This window comes from Mustela putorius, unplaced genomic scaffold, assembly GCF_011764305.1.
Source record: "Mustela putorius furo isolate JIRA1106 unplaced genomic scaffold, ASM1176430v1.1 tig00001094_pilon_pilon_pilon, whole genome shotgun sequence".
Classification (NCBI taxonomy): Eukaryota; Metazoa; Chordata; class Mammalia; order Carnivora; family Mustelidae; genus Mustela; species Mustela putorius.
This window is the reverse complement of record NW_025421566.1, coordinates 1,155,466-1,172,080: the sequence shown is the minus strand read 5'-3', so window position 1 is coordinate 1,172,080 and position 16,615 is coordinate 1,155,466.

Below are 16,615 nucleotides of genomic sequence, written 5' to 3'. Positions count from 1 at the left end.
GCTCAAGGGATGTCCTTTGAGGGAGTCTGGCAGGTGTGTGCCATGCATGCCCTCTGCTGTTGTGTTGTGGCTGTCCCCTGTCCTTGAGGCCAGTCATCTGCAGAGGCTCTCCTTGCCTGCCGTTTGGTGTCTGGGCAAAATAGGGTCAAGTTTAGCTTGGTGGGCTCAGGTGTACCTGTGAAAGATGTTTAACTAACTCTTCAGAATTAATGCCTGCAGAATGCAGTGGTCAGGAGAGAGCATGTGGGCAGGGCTTTCTTCTTGTTCCCTGAGGGAGAGTCTGTTCTCCTGGGACTAAGCAACATGGACTGTGGAAGTGTTGCTTGCTATGGACTTCATGCTTGCAGGTTAGGCAGCTAACATCCTCATTGTCCTGTCTTTGGACAGTAACTCGGTCTTTATGCTGCTGGTACGAGAGCCCAAATTTTCATTTGCCACCATTGAGTCACCTCCATGAACATTGTCTCTCATGGATGAACTGCCGGAAGACACCATCTTCCCACTGTGTCTCCTGGTACTCTCTCTGATCATGGTTTCTAGGCTGTCTGCACCTGGATGCTTGTTGGCACCCTCTCCAGGGGTAACTCAGTGTCCCCTTGAGTCTATGTTTGAAAGCCTGCTGATCTTAAATCTCCGGGCCTCAAGACCCATTTTTGGCAAGAACTCATGCCACTCAGACCCCTTAGAGGGCCACAGCCAATGGCTTCGGGAAACATGCTCCTTATGGTTTCCAATGTGCTCCTGTCTCCTGTGCATTTGGCTTTTGCATTGGCTCAGTGCCCTCTGAAGCACAACTGCCCACATCTCCCCAAAGCAATGTCTTCAACTTCACCCATAGTTTCTGCTACTTCTTTTCACTTTTGCTGTGAAGTTTTGTTTGTTGCCTTCAGGTCTTTTACTGCCATGATGTTCTTTATGTGGTAATATCCCAGTTCTGTTCAGGCCTGAAGACAAGCTGGAGTACCCAGACACTACTACGATCTCACTGTCTTCCAAAGGCCCCACAAAATTTTACCCAGCCCTACAAGAATGAATTCTTGCCACTTGCCTCCTGTGTCAGAGTTGTGGAGATCAGTGGGCTATGTCATATCTATCCATGCCAGAAAGAGAAATAACAAACGATTTCACTCTCTTGGTAGTCAAGAAACACATAATAAAGTAAGGGAAAAATGGACAAACATTACGACTCCAACAGACAGACAATTATTTTTGTTTGTTTATTTGAAGGCTGGTTAGTGAGAATACGTGTTTATAAAAGAGGACTAAATGGGACATTCTTTGCAGGAATTGTGGCTGAAAGTGCTGGAATCTGAGTTTTCAAGGCATATCAAATTGAATTGCTATCCATAAAACACCAACTTCTTATCTCTTGAAATTTCATTATAAGTCTTATGTGAAACACACACAGACAACACACACAACAAACACACACACATATAAGACACATAGAAGATGGGGAGGACGTGTGGAATCACACTAAAGGAAGCAAACCCCGAACAAAATATCAAAAAGGGGAAAGGCACAGAGAATCCAAGTTAGAAATCAACCAAAATGAGAAAGCTCACTCCTAACCTATCAATAATTAGTTAAAGTATTCGGGACAAAATCTCCTATCACTAGAAACAGATTTTTGAACTGGATAAAAAATTTTAAAAAATATATCAATAGGAAAAGAACAAAAACAAAACAAGCTCAACCTTATGTTGTCCATAAAAGATTTCCTTCAGCTATAAAGATATACACAGCTTGAAAATGAAGGAATTGAGAAGTCATAGGTTATGCAACTGGCAAGGAGAAGAGAGCCAACGTGTTGGTGCTTTTGGCCGATAGAGTGATTTTTACGCCTTCGAGACACAAGTGAATTTATAGAAGTTAACAGAAAATTAACAGTTAACAGAAGTTAAAGTTAACAGAAAAGTTAAGAGGTATAAGAAGAAAAGTTAACAGAAGAATGGAAATAATGCATGAGATCAGCAAAATAAAATAAATGCAAACAAACTAATAGGAAAATTTCAGGAGAACTTACACGTCAGTTTTGAAAACTTGAACAAACTGGAGGAGCCAATACCTGGATAAAACGGGGAGACAAGAATACAGATGATAGTATGAGACCACATGACAACTGATAGACCAAAAAAAAAAAAAAAAAACCTAAAATACATCTCTTCACAATTATGCCAGCAAATCCAAAACCATAGAGAAAAGGAAAAATTCTAAGAAACATATCAATTCCCACATTTACGTATAAAACCTACAAAAGCGAGCTCTCTAGTAGTGGCTAAAGTGTTTGAAGCAGTAATCCAACACCTGCCAACACACAGAAGGCAGAGTTTAAATATTTTGACTGTTCAAATTTTATAGTCATTTAATGAAGGAAATGTCTTCCATTCCAGAAATGGAGGAGGCGGGTAGACTTTACAAGTATAAAGACCAAATTCATATAAGGACATTTTAGGAAACAAATTACATGCCATTTCAATAAGGATAGATAAGAAAAATACAATTATTTCCTTTTCTCTGTCTGTATTCACCTGCTTATAAAAGGCCAGTTTGTTTTTATTTTAATGTTACTGTTCTATTGAGGATACCAACCTATCATCCATCATTCATTTTTGACTGAGTATTCACAGATGCTTTAGTTCCATATACGACCTAGTGCTCCTCCTAATATGTGCCACAACTCAATACCCAGTAGCCAGTTCCCTCATTCCCTGCATGTATCTCTTTTCTATAACCCTCAGCATAGTTCTCAGTCCTGAGTTACTCCTGGTTTGTCTCCTTCTCTGACTTCTTCCCCTTCAGTTCTTACTTCCTTCTACTAAGGGCCATGGTATTCCTCCTGGGGGACATAGGAGAGAAGACATATGATATTTCCCTTGGTCTGCTTGTCTTTTTCATTCCACATCATCCAGTCCTGTAGCATTCATGTCAGTGTAAATACGAGGGGTTCATCCTCCCTGAGGGCTGAGGAATACTGTGTTGCCAAGATGGACCACATCTTCTTTATCCACTAATCTTTGCCAGGGCATTGTGGCTCAATCCACAGTTCTGCTCGAGTGGGCATTGCAAGTCATTGATATAGGCCATCTTTTTCCTCTGATTGAAGATACGTAGTTAACATGGCTATGCCCATTACCACAGCAGGTAGCGTTAACTAATGATGACAAGGAATGCTGTCCAGGGCTCTTCCATAAGGCTAAACTATTATGTAGAATGTCACTCACCTTGAAGTCTTTGCAAATGTGTTTAAGTCTAAACCAGGTAGACAGAGCCCTAATCCCTTATGACTAGTGTATCAGAAAACTAGGAGATGAGGACAGATATCTCAATACATCCATGCCCCAACATTTCTGCTTGAAAAGGGAATTTTCATACCTTAGTCATCACTGAAGCATAAGGAAAAGACACTGAGAAAGGACTCTCTCACCCATAGGAAGACAAACCTCAAAGAGAGCTAATGATGCGCTCTATATTTTCAGTGGAAATAGGAACAACTTGCTCTCTCTGGAGAAATTTTGGCCTAAAGGATTGTATACTGAACGTCATTTCATTTTCTAATTGTCTAGAAAGTGGTAGTGGGAAATTAAGACAAAGACGGCCTGAAATCTTAATCAGGCTCAGAGGGTTCTTTGTCCTTCCAGGGGCATCGTACCTAAAGCCATAGGATTCAAAGGTCATGATAGAGTGACTGTGGCTTCAGTGAAGCCAGCTTCTGTGATATAACAAAGCCTTGAGGTCATAGGAACCACTCTTCCCTAAACCATGCACGATAACTCACTTGGTTGGAGTAGTCATGGGTGGGCCAAGAGGATCCCAAGCCACCCAAACCGCTTGGGAGCCACCTGGGTCTCTCAATAAGGCCATTTTAGAAGCGAGTCTGTGTCATTTTCTCTATGGCTGAATTCATAGTCTTTGGTCGTGACTATCAGCACCAGCCCGCTGGACTCCTTACAAAAGGCCAAGAAAGTTGAGGCCTCAAACAAAGCCTAAGGAGAGGAACTCCACAGCCTACATATGGCTATAGTTCTCCCACACTATCAGGGCGCTTCTGACCAGGAAAAGGACCTCCAAGGAAAGCTCAAAGGGAAAACCCACAACCATGCCAAAGACATATCTGGAGTCTTCAAAAGCAAGGACACAAGTACCTCGAGCGTCTCCAGATATCATGCCAAAATGGACTCCCAATCATCAAAACTGACCAAGCACCAACGGCAGACTCTACACCCTAGAACCTTAGGTGCAGGATGGACTCATGTACTTGGAATCCACAGAAGCAAGCATGGAGCATGTTGGGAAAGAACCATAGCCCAAGTCAAGCCATCTGAAAGATTTTCATGCCCGTTTCAGGATGACAACATGTAACTCCAGACGGACACATTGAATAGGATTCGAATGTTGAAGAACTTGAGCATTCCCACAGGGTGAAGCAGCTACCCTCTGGGGAACTGAATGGAGATGTGGCAGCACAAGCCTGCCTTAAACCTCTCGTTACCATCCCCCAGATGGTTTCATGTGATAAGGAAACAGTGCCTCTTGAGGAAGATGGATATATTCTAAAGGAACTGGGAGATGGGGAATAATGTTTCAACAAGGGCATTACAGCGGGAGAGACAATGGAGGATGCAGGTTGATGAGATCCAGGATGAAAAAGAACAGGAGAATGAACAAGGGAGCTCCAAGCAAAAATCTGGCATTTTAAGATGGTGGGAGTTGCTCTGTACCTGGCTCCAATACTTAGGCACCTAGGTCCAAATTAAAGAAAACATTATCTGGCCCCAGTCAATCCTTGAACACTGTTTTTGTTTGTTTGTTTGGTTGGTTGTTTGATATGGTTTCTTTTGTCAAATCATTCACGTGCACGTATTTGACAGAGAGACAGAGAGATCACAATCAGGGGATTGAGCTGGAGAGGTAGAAGCTACTTGCCACTGAGCAGGGAAACTACTCAGTAGCTTTGAATACATATCGCTTTTTGCTCCCAGATGAGGGTCATTTTCAGCTCTGATTTCTCAAAGAAATGTTCGGCCCTCTTTTTTCTCTTGCTTCTTGGTCTCCTATATTAGACATCTCTTTTCATACCCTGCAGTCAATGATTTCCATAAGCTAATTTTCGTGTTCCATCATTCTTGCTTTTCTCTTTGGTTGCTTTCTTATTTTCTAGTATTTGTCTTCCAGGTCACTAATTTTATCCTTGGCTTCTGCCAGCTCTTTGGACTTTCATCCAGTCTGCCACCAGTCTTTTCATCAGGGACACTTTATTTCACTCTTTTAACACTTTTATATCTGTGGTTAGAGTCTACCTGATGTCTTCTATGTTTTCTAATGTACAGTGAGTATCATGGCCACTTCTTTCAATCCTCCATCAGGCGTGTTACATGTACAGGTTTCCCTTTGGTTGTTTGGCCAATATCATTTCTTGTTTTTTTTTTTGTTGTTGTTGTTGTTGTTTTGTTTTGTTTGTTTGTTTTTTTGATTTGTTTGTTTGTTTCCCTTGGCATCAATGAATTCTTCCATCTTTGCATTGGGTCTTGATCTCTGTCTTCTCTGTATTGGAAATGTCCATTGTGTTTTTTTTAGCCTGAGGGTAATTTCTTTAAGGGAAAAGATCATGAAGCTGGCCCTTGAGGGTGTTTCTGGTGTGTGTGTCATGCATTACTTCTGCTGTTGTGTTGTAGCTGTCTGCTGTCCTTGAGGCCAGTTATTTGCAGAGACTCTCTTTGCTTGCTGTTTGGAATGTTTGGTGTCTGGGATGAATAGGGTGTGCCTATGAAATGAGATGTTCAACCAAGGCAACAGAATGAAGGCCTGCAGAATTCTTTGGTCAGGAGAAAGCACGTAGGCAGGGCTTTCTTCTATTTCCCTATGGGAGAGTCTGTCTGCACCTGGTTGCTTGTTGGTGTCCTCTCCAAGGAAAACACAGTGTTCTCTCAAGTCGACATCTGCCAAGCCTGCTGATCTGAAATATGCGGGCCTCAAGACTCTTTGTTGGCAAGAACTCCTGCCATTCAGACCCTCTGATGGACACAGGTGATGGCTTTGGATTACATATTCCATGTGTCCTCCTCTCTCCTGTGGCTTTGTCTTTTTCATTGGCTGACTGTGCTCTGAAGCACCAATCACTGACAGATCCCCTAAGCCTTGTCTCCAATCTTATCACATATTTTCTGTGACTTCTTTTCTCTTTTGCTGTGGAGTTTACCTTGTAGGCTCCAGGTCAATTTCCTCCAACTTGCAGTTGATGTGGTCATCTTCCAGTTGTGTTCATGGCTGAATACAAGCCTGGAGTTCCTGAGCGCTACTTCAATCTCTCTGTCCTCCAAAGGCACCGCAGTCTCTTACACAGCCATAATTAAGAATGATTTTTTTCCCACTTGCCTCATGTGTCAAAATTGTGGTCAGCATTGGACTTCATCATATCAGTCTCAGGAAGACAAATAACATGATTTCACTCTCTCATGGTAGTCAAGTGACATGTGAAAAAGCAATGGGAAAAGGGACAAACAATATCACTCTAACCAGGCAACAAAGATGTGTTTGTTTGAAGGCTGGTTAGAGAGAATACGTGTTTATAAAATAGGGCTAAATGAGACATAATTTGTAGGAAATGTGGCTGAAAGTGATCGAAGGTGAGTCTTCAAGGCATATCAAATTGAATTGTTATCCAAAAGATACCAATTTCCCACCTCTTGAAATTTCATTTTAAGTATTTTAAAAAACAAACAGACACACAGACATACACACACACACACACACAGATAAAATCATAAAGTACCATCAACAAAGTAAAGTCAAGAAACTTATGAGATGATGCCAAAACATTTTATGGGGAAAGAATATAGGTTTAAATGCGTGTATTTAAAGGAACTAAAAACACTGGAATAAAACAACCTAACTTGATGCTATAAGGAAGTAGTAAAAGAAGAAACAAACTCCAAAGTTAAGAGAAAGAATGAAATATTATATATGATCATCAAAATAAAAAAAATACAAACAAAACAGTACAAAACAATCAGGTGAACTCACATGTCAGTTTTGAAAATGTTAAAAACGTGGAGGAGGCATTACCAGGATAGAACACCGAGATAAGCATAAAGTTGAAAGTATGAGACCACATGACTACTGAAAGATAGGAAAAAACAAATAACCTAAAAGACCCTTCTACACAATTATGCCTGCAAATCCAATAACTGAGAGAAAATTAGATACTGCAAGACACATATCAACTGCCAGGATTAGCTCAGGTAACCTACAATCTGAGTTTTATTGTAGTGACTAAAGCATTTGTAGCAGTAATCAAACACCTCCCAACACATGAAGTTTTGAAAATCAAGGAAATCAAAGTCAAAATCAAGGTCGAAGTCAAGGATAAGTGTTAGGGCATGGATGTATTGTGCTGTCTCTGTCCTCATCTCCTAGGGTTCTGAAACACAAGTCATAAGGGATTAGGGCTCTTTCTACCTGGGTTTACCTTAAACACATTTGCAAATTCTTCAAGGAGAGTGACATTCTCCATGATACCTAACACCTAAGGAAGAGCCCTGGACAGCACTCCTTGTCATCATTAGTTAACACTACCTGCTGGGATAATGGGTATAGCCATGTTGAAAAAGTCTCTTTAATCAGAGGAAAAGGAACAGCCTATATCAATGGCTTGCAATGCCCCCTCGTGCAGTACTGTGGATTGAGCCCTAATGCCCTTGCAAAGACTAGTGTATAAAGAAGGTGTGGTCCATATTGGCAACAGAGTATTCCTCAGTCATAAAGGAGGTTGAACCCCTGGTACTTGCATTGACATGAAATCCACAGGACAGGGTGATGCTAAATGAAAAAGACAAGCAGACAAAAGGAAATATCATTTGTCTTCTCTCATATGCGCCCCAGGAGGAATACCATGGGCCTTATTTGAAAGAAGGGAAAACGGAAGGGGAAGAAGTGAGTGAAGGAGACAAACCAGGAGTGACTCAGGACTCTGAGGAACCAAGCTGAGGATTATAGAAAAGAGAGACATGCATGGAATGAGGGGACTGCCTAATGGGTGTTGAGGAGTTGTGGCATATATTAGGAGGAGCACTAGGTCATACATGGAACTAAAGCATCCATGAATACTCTGTCAAAAACTTATGATGGATGATAGACCTACTTCTTCAACATAACAAAAAATTAAAATAAAAACAAACTGGTCCTTCAGATGGTTTGAAGTGGCGGGGGGTGGGAGGTTGGGGGAACCAGGTGATGGTTATTAGAGAGGGCACGGAAGCATGGAGAACTGGGTGTGGTGCAAAAAGAATGAATACTGTTATAATAAAAATTAAAAAAAAAACTGGTCCTTTCAAAAGCAGGTGAAGATAGAGAAAAGTTGAAATTATATTTTTATTACTTTTAACTTATTAAAATGGCATGATATTTGTTTCCTATAATGTCCTTATCTAACTTGGGTCTTTATACTTGTAAATTAGAGTCTCCCCGCCTCCTCCTTTTCTGGATTCAATGAGAAAAGATGACATTGTCTTCATTAAATGTCTAGAAGAGTTGACCAGGAAAATGATTTGACCTGACCTTCTGTTTTTGGGAGGTGTTTGATTACTGCTTCAAATGCTTTCGTCACTACCAGAGAGCTCAGATTTTGTAGGGTTTTGACCTAATCTTGGGAGTTGATATGTGTTGGAATTTGTCCTTTCCTCACAGTTCTTTTATTTGCTGGCATAATTGTGTAGATGGGTACTTTAGGTTATTTTTTTTTCTTTCTATCAGTTGTCATGTGGTCTCATACTTTCAGCTATATGCTTTTCTCCCCCTTTAATCTAGGTAATGGCTCCTCCATTTTCTTAAAGTTTTCAAAACTGAGGTTTGAGATCTCCTGAATTTTTCCTGTTGGCTTGTCTATATTTTATTTCAATGTTCATATGTTTTATCTCATTTTTTCTGTTCACTTTCGAGTTTGTTTCATCTTTTACTAGTCCCTTATACCATCGTTTAGGTTGCCTTTATTCGGTATTTTTAGTTTTTGGAAATAAATGCATTTAGCCCTATATTCTTTCCCCATAAAATGTTTTGGCATCATCCCATAAACTTCTTTACTTTCCTTTCTCCAAAGTACTTTCTGAATTTCCTTTTGCTTGTCCTCCCTTGACTCATTACTAGTTCTGGAGTGTGCTGTGTTTTCCACCTATTAGTGTCTGGCTGTGTTTCCCATTCGTAAGTGATTTCTTTCCTTTTTTATATCTTCGTGGTCATAATTTACAAGATAGGATTTGAATTATTTCTATTAATTATGATTGAATTTGGACTCCAGCACAGGGTCTCTGATGGGCAATTTTAGGTCTGCCCTTGGGAAGAACTTCTCTTATGGTCCTCAGAGACACGATCTTATGAAAGTTTCCCCAAAGCTCAGGTGGTCTAGAGAGCCCTTCATGACGTCTGCTATTCTTTACCACCTTTACCTCCGGATGATTTGTCCTGTGCTGTAAGTAGATATCATAGACTCCAATAATATTTGAATGTGGTCCCCATCTCCTTTCCTTTCTGTTAATATGCTTCCAACATTTAGATACACCCATATTGGTGGTGTATATGTTGGCAATTCTTTCAAGTTTGTGATATTTTGAAGCTGCATCAAGACAAAACAACTTCTGGTAATCTTTTGACTCTAGAAGGCTAATATCTCTCTATCTGCCATAGGCACCATTACTTTGGCTCTCTTCTCCTTGCCAGTTGCATAACCCGTGTCTTTGCAATTTATTGACTTTCAAGCTATGTGTATATTAATAGTCGAAGGAAATCTCCAATGGCCAACAAAAGGTCAAACTTGTTTTTTTGTTGTTGTTTTCTTGTTGACCTTTTTGCCTATTTTTTTCGTTTTATTAAATATTCATCTTCCCAACAATCTGTTTATAGGGATAGAAAAATTTAGTCCTGTATACTTTAACCAAGTATTGATAGGTAATGAGTTAAGTTCTCATTTTGGTTGGTTTCTGACTTGGATTCTCTGTGCCTTTCCCCTTTATGGTATTTTCTTTGGGGTTAATTCCTTTAGTGAAATCCCTCACTTACTCATCATCATTTGAGTGTCAACTGTGTGTGTGTGTGTGTGTTTGTGTGTGTCTGTGTGTGTTGTCTGTGTTTGTTTCACATAACACTTATAATGAAATTTCAAGAGATAGGATGTCGGTCTTTTATGGGTAGCAATTCTATTTGATATGCCTTGAAAACACATTTCATCACTTTCAGCCACATTTCCTGCAAAGATTGTCCATTTAGCCTTCTTTTATAAACACATATTCTTACTATGCTGCCTTCAAACAAACACCCAATTTTGGGTGCCTGGTTAGAGTCGTGTGTGTGTGTGTGTGTGTGTGTGTGTGTGAGTGTGTTTGTCCATTTCCCTTGCTTTTTCACATGTCCCTTGACTATTTTTGAGAGTGAAATCGGATGCTATTTTTCTTTCTGAGATTCATAGATGTGATTTAGCCCAATGCTCTCCACAATTCTGCCACATGAGACAAGTGGCAAGAATTCATTCTTGCTTATGGCTGGGCAAGAGTCTGTGTTGCTTTTGGAGGACAGTTAGACGGTAGTAGTATCTGGATACTCCAGGCTTGTCTTCAGCTAGGAACACAACTGTAATATTACCCCATCAAGTGTTACATGGCAGAAATGGACCTGAAGACTGCAAAGCAAACTCCACAGCAAAAGAAAAAAAAAAGTGTAACGGAGACGTAGGGAGAAGCCTGGAGACAAGGCTTAGGGGAGACGTGGGTGGTTGGTGTTTCAGAGGGCAGTGAGACAATGCAAAAGACAAAGGCACAGGAGAGCGGAGCACACTGGGAACCCACAAGGAGCATGTTTCCCAATGCCAGTGCCTGCGACCAGAAGAGGGTCTGAATCCACAAGTTCTTTCCAAAGAAGCGTCTTGAGCTTGGTGTTTTCAGATCAGCAGGCTTGGTAGATATCAACTCGAGAGAACAACCTCTTTCTCCTGGAGAGGACACCAACAAACAACCAGGTGTAGACAGCCTGGAAACCATGATCAGACACAATTCCAGGAGACAAACTTGGAAGATGGTGAGTTCTTGCAGTACATCCATGAGAGGCAATGTTATTGGAGATGACACGAAATTTTGGGCTCTCACACCAGTAGCCTAAACATGGAGCTACTGGCCAAATATAGGATGGTGAGGACATAGCTACTGAAACTGCAAACACGAATTCCTGATCATGGAACACTGGGGGGACTGCCTTCCTCAGGCTAAGATGCATTGTCCCAGGAGAACAGACTCTCCTGTAGGTGACTAGAAGAAAGCCGTGCCCATATGCTTTCTCCTGATCACAACATTCTACAAGCCTTCATTCTGCTGCATTGGTTAAAAGACTCTTTTCACAGGCACATCGGAACCCAAGTTAAACCTCAGCATATTCAGCCCAGACACCAAACACTCCAAATGGCAAGAAAGGAGAGCATCTGCAGATGACTGGCCTTAAGGACAGGGGGCAGGCACTACACAACAGCAGAGGACAGGCATGCCATTCACATCAGAGTCTCCCACAAGGGCCAGCCCTTGGCCACTCCACGATCTCGTCATCCTACAGAATTTACACTCAGGGAAGAAAACAGAATGGGCTTTTCCAGTAAATAGAAGAAGACAGAAACCTGGATCCAATGCAAAGATAGAAGAATCATTGGACGCTGAGGAAAAAGAACAAGTGATGATCATGTCCAGGTAATCGATGTGAAACGTCTACATGTAACACGCCCATTGGAAGATTGAAAGAGGCAAGCAGGATACTCACTGTACATCAGAAAAGCACAGAAGACATCATGGAGTCTCAAACCACAGAGATAAAAGTGATTAAAATAATAAAATAATGAGTCCCTGATAAAAAGACTGGAAGCAAACTGGATGAAAAGGCCAGGAAGCTGGGAGAAGCAGAGTATCAAATTATTCATCTGGAATAAAAATACTGGAAAATAAGGAAGCAAATCCAGAGAGAGAAGAAAGAATGATGGGACATGACAATGAGCTTAGGAAAGTCATCAACTCCAAGTAAAGGAAAGAGGTGCCTATTGTAGTAAAACTAGAGGTGAGAGAAAAAAAAAAGAGGGCTGAACATTCTTAGAGAAATCTGAGCTGAAAATGAACCTCATATTGGAGCAGAAACAGAGATCCAGATTCAGAGGCACAGAGATGTCTCATCTACATCAACAGAAGCAGTGGAACACAGGACATAGTGTCATCACCACATAGAAAGCTAGCAACTGAGGAATTATCTTTACACAAATATGCTAGGGAGAGTAGTTTGTCCATAGCCAAGTCACTGAATTCAAGATGACAAGCTATACCAGCTTTAGAAGCAGGTAGGATAGAGCAAGCAACCCAGCCCAAGCCATGATCTATATCCCCTGCATTTCTGAACAATGACAGAGCAGTTGTTCTTGTCTAGAACTAGGAGGCATTAAAAAGACAAAGATCAGGTCCTGTGGTGTGTCCATCAGTACCGATGCGGGCTTCAGCTCAACTCATGATCCCAGGGTCATGGAATCGACTCTGGTCTCAGTTTCCCTGTCCAGGGGCAAGTTGGCTTCTTCCTCTCCAGCTCCATCCCCTGATTGTGATTTCTTTGTGTTTCTGTCAAATACGTGCATGTCCATATTTTGACAAAATACAAAATACAAAAAAAAAAAACAAAAAACAAAAAACAAAAAACCTGTGTACAAGGATTGACTATGGCCAGAGTATTGTTCATTTAATTTGTATTTAGGTCCCCATGGAATGCATCCAGGTACAGAGCACCTCCCACCATCCTGAAATGTCAAACCGTCGCTCTGAGCTCCCTTCTTCATTCTGCTCTTCTTTGTCTTCCTGTATCTTTTCACCAACCTGTAGCATCTGCTGTCAGTCCCGCTGTAGTGTCTCCTTTTTGTCACATTCTTCATCCTCTCCTGGTTCCATTAGAACATGCCCATCTTCCACAAGAAACACTTTTGCATATCTCATGAAACCATTTGGGGGATGGTCATGGGAGGGTTAAGGCAGGCTTGTGCTGGCACATCTCCATGCAGTTCCACAGAGGGTAGCTGCTCCACCCTGTGGGAATGCTCAAGGTCCTGCGACATTTGGATCCTCTTTCTTGCATCCTTTTGGAGATACATGTTGTCACCCTGAAACGGATATGAGTCTTTCAAATGGTTTCACTTGGGTTATGGTTCTCTTCCAACAAGCTCCTGTGGACTCCAAGTACATGACTCCATCCTGGGCCTCAGGTTCTCGGGTCTAGGGTCTGCATTTGGTGCTTGGTCACTTTCGAAGATTGGGAAGCAATTTTGTCATGGTTTCTGGGGACGCTAGTGGTGCTCGTGTCCTCATTGTTGAAGACACCAGACAAGTCTTTGACATGGTTGCAGGTGTTCCCTGATAGTTTTCCTTGGTGGCACTTTTCCGGTCAGAAGCTCCCTGATTGGGTGGGAGGACAATATACATGTGCGGGGCATGGAGTTCCTCCCCTGCCTCATGGTTTAATACCTGATTATTTCTTGGCCAATCGTGGGTAAGATAGAATATTGGATTCTTGTCTTTCTCTGGAGTCCAAAGGGCTGGTGATGACAGTTACGAACAAAGGCTATGCTTTCCGCCATGCAGAATGTTACACTGACTCTCTTCCCCACTGCCTTGGTGAGCGATCCAGGCAGTTCCAGTGGTTTGAGAGGACTTGGGATCCTCTTGGCCCACCCAGGGCTACTCCAGCCAAGAGTAGTAATCAGGCGTGGGTTGAGGAGAAGTGGTTTCTATTAACCTCAAACATTGGTGAAATCACAGAAGTTGGCTTCACTGAAAGAGCAGTTCCTGTCTCATGACCTTTGAGTCCTATGGCTTTAAGTAGGAAGCCCCAGGTAGGACAGAAAAAAGAGCCTTCTGAGATAGATCAGCAACTTAGGTTGTCTTCTGTGTTAATGTCTCACTTCCCGTTTCTAGACAAAGAGAAAAGAAAATGACATTCAGTATATGAAACTTTAGTCCAAAGTTTCTCCATAGATGGCAAGATTTTCCTAATTCCTCTGCAATTTCACGAGATCTCAAGAAACAGTGAGGCATCCTGGGTATCATCAGCCCTTGTTAGGTTTGTCATTCTGTGGGTTAGAGAGTCCTTCCTCAGCGTCTTTTCCTTATGGGTCACGAAAACTAAGGGATGGAAAGTCGCTTTTCAAGTTAAAATATTAGGGCAAGGATGTATTGTGCTGTCTCTGTCCCCATGTCCTAGTGTTCTGAAACATGATTGATAAGGGATTAGGGCTCTGCCTACTTGGTTTTCCTTAAACACATTTGCAAAGGCTTCAGGAAGGGTTATATTCTCCATGATAGCTAAACCTTAAGGAGGTGCCCTCGACAGCAACCCTTTATCATTAGTTAACTCTGCCTGATGTGGTAATGGGTAAATACATTTTGACCAATCTCTTTAATCAGAGGAAAAGGAACAGCTTATATCGGTGGCCTGCAATGCCCACTCGAGCAGAACTGTGGATTGACCTGCAATGCCCTTGCAAAGACTAGTGGATAAAGAAGGTGTGGTCAATCTTGACAACAGATTATTCCTTAGGCATCAGGGAGGATGAAACCCTGGTCCATGCATGGACACGAATGTCACAGGACTGGGTGATGCAAAATGAAAATGGCAAGCAGATAAAGGAAAATATCATATGGCTTCTCTCATATGTGTCCCAGGAGGAATACCACGGGCCTTAGTAGAAAGAAGGGAAAATAGAATTGGAAGAAGTGAGAGAAGGAGACAAACCAGGAGTGACTCAGGACTCTGAGGAACTAAGCTGAGGGTAATAGGCCTACTTCCTCAACATAACAAAACAAACAAACAAACAAAAAAAAAAAACAAAAAAACTAAAATAAAAACAACCTGTCCCTTTCCAAAGCAGATGAGACAGACAGAGAAAAGGAAATAATTATATTTTTATTACTTTTACTTATTAAATTGGCATGGGATATCTGAATTGCTTCTTTATACTTGTAAAGAGGAGTCGCCCCTCGCCCCACCTCATCCATTTCTGGAATTGATGAGAAGAAATGACCTTCTCCTCATGAAATATCTAGATGTGTTTCCCAGGAAAATGATTTGGACCTGGCCTTCTTAATACATTTTCTTATGCATCTTTCCCCAAAGCTCAGGTGGTCTAGAGAGCCCATGATGTCTGTTATTCCTTACCATCTTTTCCTCTGTACTATCTCTCATGTGCTGTAAGTGGATATCGTAGGCCCCAACAATATTGGAATGTGGTCCCCATATCCTTTCCTTTCTGTTAATATGCTTCCAACATTTAGATACTCCCACGTTGGTGGTGCATATGTTTGTAATTCTTCCAAGTTTCTGATGTTTTGATGCTGCATCAAGACAAAACACCTTCTGGTAATATTTTGACTCTTAAACACATAAAATCTCTATATCTGCCATAACATCAAGATGTCTGTTTTTGTTCTTTTATTGTTGAACTTTTTTACCTTCTTTTTTCTTTTTTTTTTTTTTAATTTTCATCTTTCCAACTATTTGTTTATAGGGATAGGAGAATTTAGTCCTGAATACGTTAACTAATTATTTATAGATAAGGAGTTAACCTCCTCATTTTGGCTTGTTTCTGACTTGGATTCTCTTTGCCTTTCCCCTTTATAGTATTTTCTTTGTGGTTTGCTTCCTTCAGTGGGATTCCTCACTTATTCCCCATGTTTTGTATGTCTTTTCTCTGTGTGTGTGTGTGTGTGTTCACAGTGTCTTTCACATAACACTCAATTCTTCCTTTATATTTAATTTTTCAGCATAACAGTATTCATTGTTTTTGCACCACACACAATGCTCCATAAATCCATGCCCTCTCTCATACCCACCACCTGGTTCCCCCAACCTCTCAACCCCCGCCCCTTCAAAACATTAAGATTGTTTTTCAGAGTCCATAGTCTCTCATGATTCACCACCCCTTCTAATTTCCCTGAACTCCCTTCACCTCTCCATCTCCCTTTGTCTACCATACCATTTGTTATGCTCCACAAATAGGTGAAACCATATGATAATTCACTCTCTCTGCTTGACTTATTTCACTAAGCATAATCTCCTCCAGTCCCGTCCATGTTGATACAAAAGTTGGGTATCCATCTTTCTGATGAAGGCATAATAATCATAGTGATATGGACCACATCTTCCTTATTTATTCGTCCATTGGAGGGTATCTCGGTTCTTCCCGCAGTTTGGCGACCATGGCCATTGCTGCTATAGACATATGGTACAGATAGCCCTTCTTTTCACTACATCTGTACCAATGGGGTAAACACCCAGAAGTGCAATGACAGGGTCATGGGGAAGCTCTATTTTTAATTGCTTGAGAAATCTCCACACTGTTCTCCAAAGTGGCTGCACCAACTTGCATTCCCACCAAGAGTGTAAAAGGGTTGTCCTTTCTCCACATCCTCTCCAACACATGTTGTTTCTTGTTTTGTTAATTTTGGCCATTCTAACTGGTGTAAGGTGATATCTAAATGTGGTTTTAATTTGAATCACCCTGAGGGCTAGTGATGATGTACATTTTTTCATGTGTCTGATAGCCATTTGTATGTCTTCATTGTAT